This window comes from Xyrauchen texanus, chromosome 25, assembly GCF_025860055.1.
Source record: "Xyrauchen texanus isolate HMW12.3.18 chromosome 25, RBS_HiC_50CHRs, whole genome shotgun sequence".
Classification (NCBI taxonomy): Eukaryota; Metazoa; Chordata; class Actinopteri; order Cypriniformes; family Catostomidae; genus Xyrauchen; species Xyrauchen texanus.
In genome coordinates, this window is record NC_068300.1 from 33,452,959 (window position 1) to 33,469,337 (window position 16,379).

A 16,379-nucleotide genomic window follows, 5' to 3' on the forward strand; every position below is an offset into this window, starting at 1 on the left:
ACGTCGAGTCTTCGGAGAGACTCGCTGATGCCCCAGTACAGGCGTCAACAGCCCCCATACTGAAGTAAGTGCTCCACATGTGCTGGTTGTCCCCCTAGGCAACCCTGTGTGTTGTATATTCCACAAAATGGTTTCCTTGCTGGTAAACCGCATCTTCCTTGGGCAGAGGGCCTCTGTCCATGGTTGCAGTGTTTGTAGTAACTCCTCCCCCCTTAGGTAGGACATACTATGACGCCGCTCTGCACGATGTGCTTCCGCTCCTAACCGGTAAGACCTTGTGTTGTATTCCATCTAAAATCCACCCCCCCTCTAGGGGCCGTTTGTGGTCTCCACGGTGTCCTCCTCTTTGGAGGGACACCCCCCCAGCTTGGACCATATATTTGGCCCCCAGCCAAACGGTTTTGTTCATTTTGTGGGGAGAACATTAGAGAGAAGGCCCATGCTGGGCCAGCCAGTCCTTATACTTCTGAGCAGTTAGCCATTCCCCTAGGTGCAGGGGATCGCTTCATGTCTGCCAGTGTGTTGGGGGTAGTTATGCGACGGCTTGCTGCACTGGCTACGAGGCACACAGGGGTCTGCCCGTCTCGCACCGCCAGTCTGCGTAACTCGGTTCAGCTCTTGAGGCGTTTTCCATTGGGACCCCTAGTGTCAACTCACCGACATAACGTCGAGTGAGTGACAGATAGCGAACGTCTCGGTTACTGACGTAACCTCCATTTCCTGATGAGGGTACTAGATGTTGTGTCCCTCCGGCCACAACACTGAACCAACCACTGAAATGACCGGGTCTTTGGCTCGGCTCCTCAGTGCGATACCTGATGTGTGTTTGCAGCGTCACTCCTTTTATACCCGTATGTCTGGGGGAGTGGCATGCAAATTCCACACACCAATTTTCATTGGCCTTTTCTTAAGATCAGAGATGTCTGGGCTCCGCAGGAGCGACCCCTAGTGTCAACTCACTGACACTCGTTCCCTCCATCAAGGAATGGAGGTTATGTCAGTAACCGATACATTATCCTCCAATTCAGCTGATGAAAACACGCTGCATGAACATGAGGAAGGATTACATAAAGATGTAGATTGGAATGCAGGTGCGAAAAATGTATATAAATAAAATATCCTGCTCCTCTCTCACTGTTGCTTGCATGCTATGACTACCCCTCTGTGTGATTTTGAAAATATAAGTATAAGGACTTAAATATAAGAAATATTTAAGATTCCACAAAATTTTGTGATCAGTAATCAAATAAGAATAATTTGTGACATTAACTGTGTTAACTCATTTTGTACAAAAGGACAGGCTTTCTTTCATTAAAGAACTTTCAAAAGCTGCTTTGTGAAAATTCACATGCAGGATCATGATTATATCATATCATCGGGTTTTGCAAAAATGTTCACTTAAACTGTTATGCTGATAATATCATTAGAAATGAAAAATAAACAATTACATTTGAAAAATGCTAAATAGAAATATTTTCTCAAGTTTGGGCACAGCCATTGACCAGAAAAATAAAAAAGGTTGCAGACCCCTGATTTAGTATATAATCTGTTTTCAATATACAGCATAACTAATTCTGCAGCACAGTTTTGTTTTTATAATTTAATCTGTTAACATTTTCAACACATCTTGTCAACTTTAAATGGCCATTTTTAAGGTAACTGAAGAGTTTTGACTTTGAGATATTTCACACAAAAAAGAAAACTGTCATCTTACTCATCTTGCAAACCTGTATGACTTTCTTATTTAAGTGGATATTAAAAGGAGATATTAGGTAGTTTCAATCAACATTCACTTTAATTGCAAGTGCAAGTGATAGTGAATGGTGCCTGAGACAAAACATTTTGCTTAGCAACTCCTTTTTTGTTCCAAGGCAGAGAAAAATTCATACAGACTCAAGGGTGAGAAGTGATGACAGAAATTTCATTTTTAAATGAACTGCCATTTAACTACCTGTTAAAGAGTTACATTTATCTGCCAAGAAAAAAAAAATCTAATTTTTTTTTAGCACATGCTAGACCTTATTCACAGTGCTATCTTTGATTTTTGATGGGAATGACAACAAGGCTGTGAGAGACAGACATGCAGTCACTTCAATGGGTTGCACTGCAGTTTAAAGTGTTTTTGGATCGTTCCACAGACAAAACATTGAAAAAATATATTTTCAGAACACACAGTAGACAAAAAACTGCAGACAATATGAGTTGTTGAAAATCAGATGGGATCTAGGAGCTTTATACATACTGTTCATGCCATTGAAGAGATAGCAAGTCTATCTATCACAACCTCATTTCCATTCCCATTAAAAATCAAACATGGGGGGGCCTGGGTAGCTCAGTGAGCAAATACGCTGACTACCACCCCTGGAGTCACGAGTTCGTATCCAAGGAGTGGTGAGTGACTCCAGTCAGGTCTCCTAAGCAACCAAATTGGCCCGGTTGCTAGGGAGGGTAGAGTCACATGGGGTAACCTCCTCTTAGTTACAATAAGTATGGTTCTCGGTCTCTGTGGGTCAAGTGGTAAGTTGTTGCGGAGAATAGCGTGAGCCTCCACACGCGCTGTCTCCGTGGTAACACGTTCAGCAAGCCACGTGATAAGATGCACGGATTGACTGTCTCAGACATGGAGGCAACTGTGATTCATCCTCCGCCACCTGGATTGAGGCGAGTCACTATGCCACCATGAGGACTTAGAGCACTTTGGGGATTGGGCAGAAAAGGGGAGAAAAAAAAATGAAACATGGCGCTACTGTGAATAAGGTCTATAGACCAATCCTCTTGTTTACACAAATTTCAGTGCATGCGCAGTAAGTGGTGACAGAAAGCCCATTGACTGATGTGTTAGATTTGACTTATTAGATGATTAAAGGAAGTATGAAACTAATCTGTTACATCTGGAAGGCTTATTTAACTCTTTATCTGGCTTTCAAACATGACACAGGGACATGAATGATAATTCTCAACTCAACTCATTAGCGCAGGGAATGATGTAAAATGTAGTTCACCATACAACAAAACATCTCCTCCCCTCTTACAATCAATGTTCCTGAGAGAAATAATATAATGAAATGAATATTGCTGTTTCAGATGCATAAATTCATTTGCATATTTTTCATTTACTAACGTGCACATGAACTTGTACTTCAATGAACTAGGTTGAACATTGAGGGTGGACTACCTCAAACCCTAGCTTTACCCTAGGGTATTATTCTGCCTGGTAACAAAGGGTAAGCCCCTAACATAGTCATAAATGCAGACGTTGAGGTGGTCGCCATTCCCTTACAGGATGATGCCGTTCTCCAGGGTTGTAATTTCTGCATTTTTAACAGCTGAGAGAGCTCGGTGAGGGGACTGTGCTGCTGTCTCAGGAATCGGTACAGCATGAGCGGTTTCAGCAACATTTGAGTAGGTACAGGTGGAAGAACATCGCTCAGTGGATAATTTGTACACAGCATCAGACAGTTCTGTGGATGATGTACCTCCCTGAAGCAACTGGTCAGTATGTCTTCTACAGACAGTGCCATCTGCTGTTTTGACTTTGTTTGACACAGGACATGTTTTGGATAGCACCATTGCAGGGATCCATTTGGGACAGTTGCCATAGTTCCATGCCAACACCGGTGCAGCTGGTGTGAACACTCTGTGTTTGACTTTTAGTGCCCATCTTTGAATATGCTTCTTTTGCTGATGCAGAACAGTGTCTCTGATCTGTAAGTAGGTCAAAGTATGTTCTCAGTTCTCTGTTGAGCATCAGATGAGCTGGTGACACTTTTGTAGCTGTATGTAAACTAATCCGATAATAACTCAGCAAAAAGCCCTGAAGATGCTGTTGAAGTGTGCCCTGGCCTTGAGAATGCCTTTAGTGCATGCTTCATGGTTAACACAACGTGTTCCGCCAGACCATTTGTTGAGGGATGGTATGGTGTCGACTTGATATGTTGGATGCCATTTACTTGCAGAAATTTTGCTATTTCCTGAGATATAAGTTGAGGGCCATTATATGAGACAAGCTGCAATGGTGGTCCAAACTGGCTAAACATTTTTCCCAACTTCTCAACTGTATTCTCAGAAGTGGTGGATCTTATAATGACAACCTCGGGCAATTTACTGTATGCATCAATGACAAGGAGCAACATTCTGTCTTCCACAAGGCCCGTAAAATCAACATGGATGTGATGCCATGACATTTCAGGGAAATCCCATGGGTGCAGCATAGTGGGGTGTAGTGTGTTGCGTATTCGCTGACAAGAAGAGCAAGTTCTTGCCTTTTTCTCAATTTGTACATCAACACGTGGCCCCCAGAAATAGGTCCTTGCTATCTCTTTCATGCAAACAACTCCACAGGGTCCTGTGTGTAGCTTTTTAAAGACTGGCAAGACTTTCCCAACAACAAACAACCAGACTGCAGAGATCATATGGTCATGAGAGGTAAGGCCTTAAATTGGGATCATCACTTTTACTTTTGCCTGACAGGACAATGTCCATGACTGTGGACATCACTGGGTCATTACGTGTGCCCTTGCACACTTGCAAAGCAGTCACTGAAGTATGTTCTACCTGTTTTAAGTAGAAAATTTCAGTGGCCTGCTTGTCTGTCTTGCTGTCAGGCAGGGGCCGCCTGGAAAGGCCATCTGAATTGTAGTGCAGTTTTGATTTGCGGTACTTGATGTCATGTGCGCAGATAATAACAAATCCCACCTCTGCATCCTGCAAGCAGTGAGTGATGGTATGCCAGTTTATGGACCAAAAATGTAAGCAAGTGGGCAGTGATCAGTTACTAGGGTAAACTTCCTCCCAAAATATATTGGTGAAACTTTCGCACACCATAGAAAATCCTCAATGCCTCTTTCTCTATCTGAGCATTGTTCATTTCTGTAGGCAAATGCAATTGGTCTCTCCTGTCCATCTGGCATAATGTGGGATAGCACGGCACCATATGGTCAAGTGTCACAATCCAGTTGTAATTGTATAGATTGATCAAAGTGCATCAAGGCTTTGGACTTCAGCAACATGTATTTGTTTTTGAAATGCCTCCTAACATTTAGGGGTACACCTCCAATTTGTTTCATGAACACAATAACCAGTGCAGCAGTTTCAACAATCATGCAGTATTTGGAATGAAACAGCGTAGTAGATGAGCAACCCTAAAAAGGATTGTAGCTAGCTGATGTTCTGGGGTGCTGGGGCATCCACAATGGCTTTAACTTTGGATGGGGACTTATGCAAGATTGAGGAATCAATCACATGCCCTAGGTATTCTACAGACGATTTAAAGTATTCACATATTCACATCAGTCCGTATTCTTTCAACTTCTGTAGGGTTGCAGGTGGCTTGATTTAGGTAAATCTTCCTGAATTTCTGGCCTTCTGCCAATTTCACACTCCACCTTTAACACTAGAGATTTTGCTGTACAGGCTGAAATGACCAGTTTAGACCAGCATGAATTTTCATACTGGTCCAGGTTGGTTTGTGTGCTGGTCTAGCTGGTGGTCTATACACATATGCTGTTAATTAGTAAAGCCAAACTGGTTAAGCTGGCCATCCAGTAATGTCTTTCTAGAGAAATTAGTCTTTTCTAGGCACTTAAAGAACTTTACATAGTATAGGGGTAATCTCCTCAACCACCGCCATTGTTCAGCATCCACCTGGATGATGCAACGGCAGCCATAGTGCGCCAGTACACTCTCTACACATTGATGGAGAGGAGAAAAGAGTGATGTAGCCAATTCAGGGATGGGGATTATTGGGAGGCCATGATAGATAAGGGCCAATGGGTGGAATTTGGCCAGGGTACAGCCCTACATTTTACAAGAAGTTAATGAACATTGAGAGCAAGAACCTTAGTTTAACATCTCTTCTGAAGAACGGTGCCTTTTTACACTATAGTGTCCCACACAGATCACAGGGTGAGCATCCCCTGCTGGCCTCCCTAATAACTCTTCAAGCAGCAACTTTAGTTTTCCCCAGGAGGTCTCCCATCCAGGTACTGGCCAGGCTGTGTAGTAGTGATAAGGCTGCTGGACAAAGAACATTTAAAATTTTTTTAAAAAAATAATAATGATAATAATAATAATAATAATAATAATAATAATAATAATATATATATATATATATATATATATATATATATATATATATATATATATATATATATATATATCAGTACCATGTGATGGTATTTTATACTCTACCATTGAGCTTTGATTAATACCATGGTACTGAATAATTACCACATTTAGGTGTCATTGCATTCACCACTCCAACTTGGTACTCCAAGGTACTTCAGAATACCATGTTACTACCATGGCACATGCCCAAAATCATGGTATTACCATGAGATTACCATGGTACTATATCCAAAAAAAAAACACAAAAAAAAACATGACAAGACCATGATATGTTTTGTTAGTGCCATTTTTTAGACACCCATAGCAAGGCTGACTCTGTCCTTGACTGTCTGAGTAATTTGTTTGCTTGTTGGCCAGTTAGTTTTTACCTCAAATGAGAACATTGATTTACACTTCTTTTGTACAGTTTGAAAATAACACATACAGATGGATTGTCATATGCAGCGTAATTTTCTATCTGTGATTTACTTTAAAGACACAGTATGAAAAAGTCAATATGGTAAATTGCAGTGCTTTTTGTTGTATGTGTCCACAGCTGCCTATCTGACAGTATTTGAAATTACCTTTTTGTCTCTCCTCCTCTTCATGTCTCTCTGTTCCCTGTGTCTCACTTTTTCCCTTCATTCTCTCAAACTTTGCCAAATGTGATAAAAGGTGAAATATTCTGAGACTGCAGTAAGGCCTGTGACAGATTTATAAAGTTATAAAATGCTGGTGCTGGAATAGACGGGGATAATATAACACTGCTTTCACTTTTGTGAGGTTTAAGCACGAGCCATTGTGAATGAGTATGCTCAAAGGAGAGCTATTGCGAAAGTCACTGTAAAATAACTTGCAGTTCGGCTTGTTTCTCATCAATAGCATGACCGTATGCCTTCAAAAGACATAATACACAAGTCACATGGAATCATTTAATGACACTTTTGGGACCTTTTTTCAATGAATGTTCTGGTTTCAATACAACCTAAACTCAATCATCAGTATTTGTAGCATAATGTTGATTACCACAAAAATTGGTTTCAACTCATCCCTCCATTTGTTTAAAAAAGAAAACATTTTAGTTCCAGTGAGGCACTTACAATGGAAGTGAATGGGGCCAATCTGTAAACGTTAAAATACTCACTATTTCAAAAGTATAGCCAGACGTAAACAATTTGTGTGTTAACTTGGTGTTAGTATAATAAAATCACTTTCTAACCTTTTCTGTGTCAAGTAATAGCCAATTTGACAACTTTATTGCCATGACGATATAATGTCAACAAACCCTAAAACAGTTAACTCCTAAATGATTATTTAAACAACTTTACATCGCAAATAATACATGAGTTTTAACAAGAATGAATGTAAGTGCTTTTATAAAATAATAAGCTTCACATTTCTGCCTTTAAATCCTCCAAAAATTAGCCCCATTCTCTTCCATTTTATGTGGCTCACTGTAACTTTGAGGTTGGAGGAAGCTGCTCTTTGTTCCGCTTTTATAGCCAACCTCCAGACTGATTTCTCAGGCTAATTAGAGAATGTGGAAGTACAGGGCCTGTGAAATTGTAATTGGAATACATGATAAATGGCTTTATAAATGGATGAAAAATTAAATAAAGAATTGAGCAGTCTATTACACCCTGAATTACACCCTAAAAACACCACTTATTGACAAATTATTTAAGAACCACATTCTCCAAAGGTGTTCTGGGCGTGTTTTTATTTAGTTTTGTGTGTGTGTGTGTGTGTGTGTGTGTGTGTATGTGTGAGCGTGTATTTATCACTTTGTGGGGACCAAATGTCCCCATAAGGATAGTAAAACCCGAAATTTTTGACCTTGTGGGGACATTTTGTCGGTCCCCATGAGGAAAACAGCTTATAAATCATACTAAATTATGTTTTTTGAAAAGGTAAAAATGCAGAAAGTTTTATGTGAGGGTTAGGTTTAGGGGTAGGGTTAGGTTTAGGGGATAGAATATAAAGTTTGTACAGTATAAAAACCATTATGTCTATGGAAAGTCCCCATAAAACATGGAAACACAACATGTGTGTGTGTGTGTGTGTGTGTGTGTGTGTGTGTGTGTGTGTGTTGCTATGCACTGATGTTCTGTGTATTTGCTAGGTGGGCACTGAAATGCCTAAAGGAAAAGTTTACCCAAAACTTGAATTTCTGTCATAAATCTGCTACAAAACAACCAGCATTGCTGGTCTCCAGCTTATGTTGTGTTTTGGGTGCTGGTCCCATGGGATTCTGATGTGCTGGTGTCTGCATTGTGTTTTTAAACTTTTAATCTTTACCAGCTTTATCAAAAAGACAATGCTGGTCAACCAGCTTCACCAGCTAGGTTTTGCTGTTGAAAAGCATGGCTAAGCTGGTCCAAAAGCTAGAACAGCACTAGCCCGCCAAAACCAGCCTCATTGAAATCAATAAACCTTATTCAGAGTAGTGCCATAATTCTTTTTTATGGGGATTGAAAACAAAACTGTGAAGGATAAACTTAATCTCTTTAATATTTTCTACTGTTTGTTGAATTGGTAAAAACATTGAAAAAGAGACACGTTTTGAAAATTAGATGAGATCAAGGAACTTTATAAAGAACATGCCATTGTACAAACAGCCATTGTACAAACTTGTACAAATTGTATAAAGTATATCACTCACGGCCTCCGTTTTCATAAAATTCAATGTGCGTCTACCCTGACTAAGGTCTTTTTGTTTTTTTGACATAGTGTAATCTCTAGAGTGCAAGCACCCTAATAGTTAAGGTAAGGGGTGTAGAATGCATCAATATTTCTTGGCTTGAAAATTTTTTAAATGGGAAATAACAACTTTACATTTATTTTACTTCACTCTATGTAATATCTTTCAAATGCTCTTAAGGTGGTCTGAAATAGACCTGTAAGCAGAGAATTAGAGAGAGAGAAAGACAGCTGCTGAGAGAAGCATATCGACTGACATAACGATTTTTTAATTGCCTCAGGAAACAAGGCAGTGCCTTTAATTACAATGGTCTCTGAAAGACTGATTGTCTTTCTGCACTACTACACAAAAGCTCCATCTTCCCTCCACTGAAGCATGGCCAGAGTGGACCTACATGCAAAATGTTTTTCTTAAGGTCTCCGGCCTAAAGGAAATATATATTGATCCTGTGAAAATAAATGGTAGCACTGTTAATGTCCAGAAGTGTTTGTTATTGTGCTGCTTTCAACAAAACGTATTATTCACATTTCCTATGCTTGTTTGTTGGGGTAAGCGGAGAAAATATTGTGTGAGCACCATTATAGTGCATTTAATCCCATTTGTACAGTATATTCATGTAGTATCAGGGCTCCCTAAATGACAAAAACAGATATAAAAAAATAATGCAGCCTCAGCAAGGATGAGGAAAGTATGCGTGCTATTGTTTTAAGAGCTTATTTGCGGTTTTCTCTCTCAGAGCAACATCGTATTAATAGATAAGGTACACATGCATGGTGTAATCTCGATGTAATCCACTGCAAGAGACTTGAGTAAGAAATCTCAAGATATAAATAAACCAAAAGAGAGCTAGGTTTTCACCTTTTTCAAGAAAATGTGAGCAGTGCTTGCCTGTTCTAAAATTGCTGCAAGGACGCGAGGGCATTGTGTGTGGTTGCTATGCTGTTGCTAAGGTGTAGGGAGTGTTTTCTAGCATGTTACTACACAAAGTTGCAAGGGTGTTCAAGATGTATTCACCTGCAGACTCGCAGAAACAATAGTTTTAGGGTGCAGTAGTTGAGTATGGGCGAAGCTGGACCTTCCACCATCGCAGTTTCAGAAAAAGGTGTTTATGGCAGAAGTTAACAGATAGGTAAATTTGTTTACTCTCTAAACACTTTGAATGTTTTTCTGTCATTGTTGTAAATAGTGATGGGAAAATAATGGTTTGTGAAGCAACTAGGCTTTCAGTAAAAATGTATCGAAATTGTGTTAATCTCTTAAAGTTTCTGGTTTAATTTACCGCCATCTGTAAATGAAGCACACCCAGTAAGCCGATGCTGCTGACATGATATTTGGATTTGAAACAGTATAATCAGGGATGCAAATTCCTGAGATGTGAAAAAGCTAAGAAAGTCATAGCAGTTGTTTTAGACGTATATTTTCAGATGATTTGTTTGTTGCATTTAAAACTTTTTTTGCTTAAAGGAAAGCTTTCAATTGATTTTAATAAGAAACTGTAAAACAGTTAAAGGATGGGCAAGGAGGAGGCGAGAACCGGCTTGTCAACATAAATCATATTTAATTAAACTCAAAACAAAAACACATAAACAAACACACATGCGGACATGCCCGTAATTCTCTCTCTCTCGACCAATCGTCACCGGCCGCCTTTATCCCTCGCGCGCCTCATCAGGCCGATTGGGGACCGGGCGCGCGATATTCCGTCCCCGCCCCCCTCCGCTCCACATTCCTCCCGGCGTTATCTCAGGCCGGGGTGCCACCGGCATGACTTACACCCTCCATCCCTGGGGCGGGGTGTATCGCGCGTGGTCATCCCCGCCTTCCTCGCCCTGGGAGGAGACAGATGGGGACAAACAACAAAATAGGTGAGGGAAAAAGCCAACACGGTGCGAAAGGGAGAGAGAGAGGAGAGAGAGAAAAAGCTCACTCACCGGTTCTCTGATGTACCGTCGCGTGGTCCTCGAACACTCCTCCACACTCAGGTGGACGACAGCCGCTCCAACCCCGGGCGAACAGGAGTGAAACCTTCGACCCCCAGCGGGCAGAACGCGCCTCCGCTTTCCTGGCAGCAAATGGGGACACTCCTCCGCCCCTGGCAGCGGCCCTACCGCTCCGGGCGGTCGGAGAGTTTCTTCCCTCCTCCCCTCGCGGACGGCGGTCTCCCTCGACCCCTCCGTGTCTCTGGGGACGGCAGGGCACTCCTCCACCCCCGGCAGCGGCTCCCTCGCTCCAGGCAATCGGGGTATCCCGTCCCCACTTGCCCCGCGGACGACGGCCGTTCCCCGCATCCGGGCGGTCGGGCTACTCCGTCACCCGGCAGATGGCAGCGGCGCTCCCCAGGGTGGATGGCAGTGTCGAGGACTCTGCGACGGGCATCCCTCCTCCCTCCCGGCTTTCGGCACCAATGTAAAACAGTTAAAGGATGGGCAAGGAGGAGGCGAGAACCGGCTTGTCAACATAAATCATATTTAATTAAACTCAAAACAAAAACACATAAACAAACACACATGTGGACATGCCCGTAATTCTCTCTCTCTCGAACAATCATCACCGGCCGCCTTTATCCCACGCGCGCCTCATCAGGCCGATTGGGGACCTGGCGCGCGATATTCCGACCCGGCCCCGCCCCCCTCCGCTCCACAGAAACATTTATAAAAGTTTGCCCAAAAAATTGCCATATTAGCTTCAGAAAGTCGTTTGTATTATCAATGTTAATATGTCATTTTGTTTTGTTTACTAAAGTAATTGCTTATTGTTATAATGACTGTATATTGTTTTGTGTTACTACAGTCACAAGATATGTATAAGAACCCTTTGAAATTACTTGCATTTAAGTATAAATTTGTCTTAAAATCTGGTTTGATCTTCATCTAATTTACAATAATGAACAAACACAATCAGTTTAAACTAATAACACAAATTAATGTATTGTTCTTGTACATATTGAATACATCATTCAAACATTCACAGTGTAGTTGGAAAAATTATGTCAACAAAAGCTAATTAGAGTAAAGATTGGATGTGTGGGTTAGAGATACTTTGACTTATAAAAAACACTCAAACATTTTGAGTTTGCTATTCACAAGAAGCATCTATTATGCCTCACAAAAGAGAGATCTCATAATACCTATAATAAAAAATTGTGTTTTTCATAAAGCTGGAAAGGGTTACAAAGTTAACTCAAACAGCTTAGGTATTGATATGTCCACAGTAAGATAAACTGACTAAAAATGAAGATGGTTTAGTACTGTGGCTACTGTCTCTAGAAGCAGTCGTCCAGCCAAGATGACTCAAGAAATTACGAAGAACAAGAATACGCACTATGTATGGCGTAAAAAGGGCACCGCATACCAACATGAAAATATCACCCCAAAAGTGTAGTACAGTGGAGGGAGCATCATGATTTGGGGCTTCTTTCAGTCAGAGCCCAGACCTTAAACACATAGAGATGCTGTGGAATGACCTCAAGAGAGATGTTCACACCAGACATCCTAAGAATATGGCTGAGCTCAAGCAGTTATGTTTTGAAGAATTGTCGAAAATTAATTTGGATTTAATAACTGGTCAATCCCCTTTGACACCAATAATCTTAACCAAGGGTTCACTTACTTTTTCCACAACACTGTGAATGTTTAATGGGATGTGTTCAATAAAGACATGAATGATTAGAAATGTTTGTGTTTTTAGCTTATGCACATTATGTTTGTCTATAGTTGTGACTTTGATGAAGATGATACAGAAAGACTATTAATTCCAAAGGGTTCACATAATTTTTCTTGCCACTGTATAATGCATTAATTATACATGTTGCCTGCATTACAGGGAGCATATACATTAGAATTGTACTGTATGCTTCCTCTTTAGTTGCTTAAATAATAATACATCAATATTTTGGCATACTTTTGATGTTTCGTGCTGAAAAAGAAATGATCAAATGAATTAATTACTACTTGCTTGGCAAACAATAAATGGGTGTTGTTTTAAAGACTTTACAATGCATATAGGTAATATAACCAAATTTTACCAGGTACTTTTCTAATATGGTAGCAAATTAAGTGTTCCATTTCCATAACGTATGAAATATGATTATTTACTGTACACAATACTGTCAAACATATGATCAAATCATCGTGCAGATCTTAAAATTTGCCAGTAGAATTCGATAAGTATTGTTTCACTCACATATCAAATTAATATTAAGTAGCATAATAACAGCAGATGCTCCTGACTGAGACAATTGCTTTCATGATCCGAGTCCAAATACAATGTGAAATGATGCATAGGTATTAAAATAATCTAGATAAAATGTGACGCTACCATAGATATCGCTGTTATCATCCAGTGGGGCGGCCTCTGGTTACAAAGTGCACCAATCACAGCTGTTGTCATCTGTGTCAACCCGACACGCAGTTACATTTTTGAAGAAGTGCACATCAGAATATGGCATCGACTATGCCGTAACTGCCGTAGCTACGTGTAGCCTATGGTGTAGGTTCGACACAGGTGTATAAATCGGACTTTAAATGCAGTTTTAAATATTGAGTCTTAACACACTCCGCACACTCAGTGTTCCTTCTAGAAGCTTCTAAATTTACACCACACACCAGTGTTGGAAATTAAGTTTTACCTGTACATTACACATTGGAATTCATTTTCAATTGTATTTTCTAGCCACATAACAATATTCTCTACGAAATATCTATTACCTATAAAAATGTACCTATTTTATGCAATAATGTCTATAACTAGTTCTAGAATAGAATCTCAAGGAATGATATCACATAATAGATAAAATAACTCATTAAGGGGGCATTTTGCCCCCCATTTTGTTAAAAGGAATGGTTCATCCAAAAACTACAATTCTGTAATATTTTTTTCATGCATGCACAAAGGAGAGCTACGGCGGAAGTTGCGATTTTCACTGTTAAATAATTTAAATGTAAGTTGTTGTTTTTTTTTAAACTATCATGCCTTCATAAGACTTGAAATATGAAACACTACTTTTATAACCTTTTTGGGTCATTTTTTTAAGCTTTATATTAAGTCATTATCAACCGCCATTGTATCCAAATAGGGTATATTTAAAAATTCCTCCTTTTGTGTTCCACGTAAGAAAGAAAGCCTTACGTGTTTGAAGCAACATTAGGATTAGTAAATATTGATAGAATTGTCATTTTTGGGTGAACTGTTTCTATTCAAAAGAAACTTTTGCTGTGAGTCCCTGTTGCCAACCATCAGATGTTTGCCTGTCCTAGCATCTTGCAGCATAATTAACTTTTTGTATGTTGAAAAGAGGAACACGCCTATGATGAATTATAGCTGAGAGTTCAGATAGCCAGTGAAACAAAGATATCTTTCTTTGTCCATCGTGTCCTATAAGTGACTGGTTCAAAATAAAGTCCCTCTTAGGAGAGAGACAAGGGGGATTTTAAAGGGCTGGGAGACATAACGCTTTTGTTTATTTCTGATATGATCAAAATAGTGTAGGAAAAATTGAGTTAGAGCTTAAATCATGAACACTGCATGAATGACCACATACAAACCAATGTGAACAACAACACACACACACACACACACACACACACACACACACACATACCAAATGAACATAAAGGGCAGGATGGTGTGTTACTTTCATGCTGTAGCTTGGCAAACTTTAAAAGCAACTCATAAGGTCAAGCCACAGTCAAGCTTCTTTTAGCTACTCTACAAGTTCCTAACTAAACTTGATAAGCTAGTAAACTACATTCAATCTATTTATATGGGCCATATTCTTTAAAATGTTTAAGATTATCCCAGCTAACATATGTATGTTCTCAAAACAAGACATTCTAGGAGAGCTCTGTTGTAAGGTTTAGTGTGCAATACAATGTGACATAAAAAAGTGAAAATATTTTGTGGATGGACATTTAAAAAAAAACAATTTGTGGTCGAGTATACAGTAATTTTGGCTTTTTATAAAATGCTCTCTGCCCGTATTAAGAGATTTAATGCACAAACACATATACCGTTCTCTTTGGCTTCCGAGTTTCTTGTACCGCATTGCAGTTTCTTTCAACCATAAAAGCACATCTTTGTCCATAGGTCTGCATGACTTCAACCAGAACTGAACATAGTACAATTCAATAACAATAAAAGTATTAGTATTGCTAGTGCTTCACTGGGATTTGCTTTAAAAAAAAATCTTCTTCTCCCATCCTACAACTTGACGACACACATCCACAGCACATCTCAGCGGACTCAATTATAACTTGATAATGGATTCAAAGGGAAACTACAGTATAATTCAGCATGGCAGGCAAATGTGCAAAGAAAAATCTGTTTGCGAAATTCGAGTACCGTAATTTCCGGACTATTGAGCGCACCTGAATATAAGCCGCACCCACTGAATTTAAAAAATGACACACGTCAGTCTAGTGTTGGCGCATAGAAGAATTGAGAAACTTTATTAAATTGATTGTAAACATTGCTGTGGCCATTAAAAGCCTTACCTGGATCGTCAAGTGCCCTGCTGAAAACTGTCACACTGGTGCCCGTGTGACAGTTTTCCCAAGAAGGACACGTGAAGCAGGGCACTTGAAATTAGACACCGGTGTTAGACATAATTTAGTGCAGGTGTAAGCGCCCTTACAGCTTTTCTCTCCCGGACGGGCGCTTGACCACGCCCCCGCTGCCACACACGGCTTGTAATAAAACATTTGCAGTAAACAGTAGCCTACCAAGAAAGTCATTGGTCACTATCTTTCTCGTCCTTTGCACTGAAACCACTGAAGTCATCTCCTTCGGTGTCGGAGTTGAATAGCCTCAGATTTAGTTGTCTTTTTGCACTGAGTCAGTTCCTCACGCTGCTGTTTCCAACGTCTTATCATCGACTCGTTAAGACCAAGCTCCCGTGCAGCAGCTCTATTTCCTTTTCCAACAGCCAGATCAATCGCCTTCAACTTAAAAGCAGCATGATATGCGTTTCTCCATGTCTTTGCCATGGTGAGGGTGACAAAATTACTACCGTAATCAGAATGATGGGAAGTTTGAGCGCGCTCAATTTAATCTAAACAGTAAACAAAAAAAGTTGTTTTGACCTTAACCCGTTCGGCAATTTCATTGGTCTAATGAAAGCTTCACGCCGGCAAAAAACTGAGCACGTCACAGAATGTTTTTTTTAAAAAAATTTATAAAATTTGAAAGCGGGAAAAATCCATATATTAGCCGCGTCATTGTTTAAGCCGCGAGGTTCAAAGCGTGGGAAAAAAGTTGCTGCTTATAGTCCAGAAATTACGGTAGTGTTTTTAATAGTCAACTAGCTGGTGTAGAATGAGTACTCGATTAATCGATTACTTGTGCACATACAGTACCTAGGTTTAGTGTCTTCTGTGCAATCTCTCACAGAGACTTCGACGCCATTATATGAATAATTGTATTCCCCATGCCGGTTTATCGTTATCTCAGGTAACGCCGCCATGATGTAATGAAAAAAAACTACTTTGATTGATCGCTGTACATGTCCTTTAGGTGGCTTTTTCTGTCAGTGGACAGTTCTTGGCCAGTCTAAGCTGATATACAGTCCAAACATTTT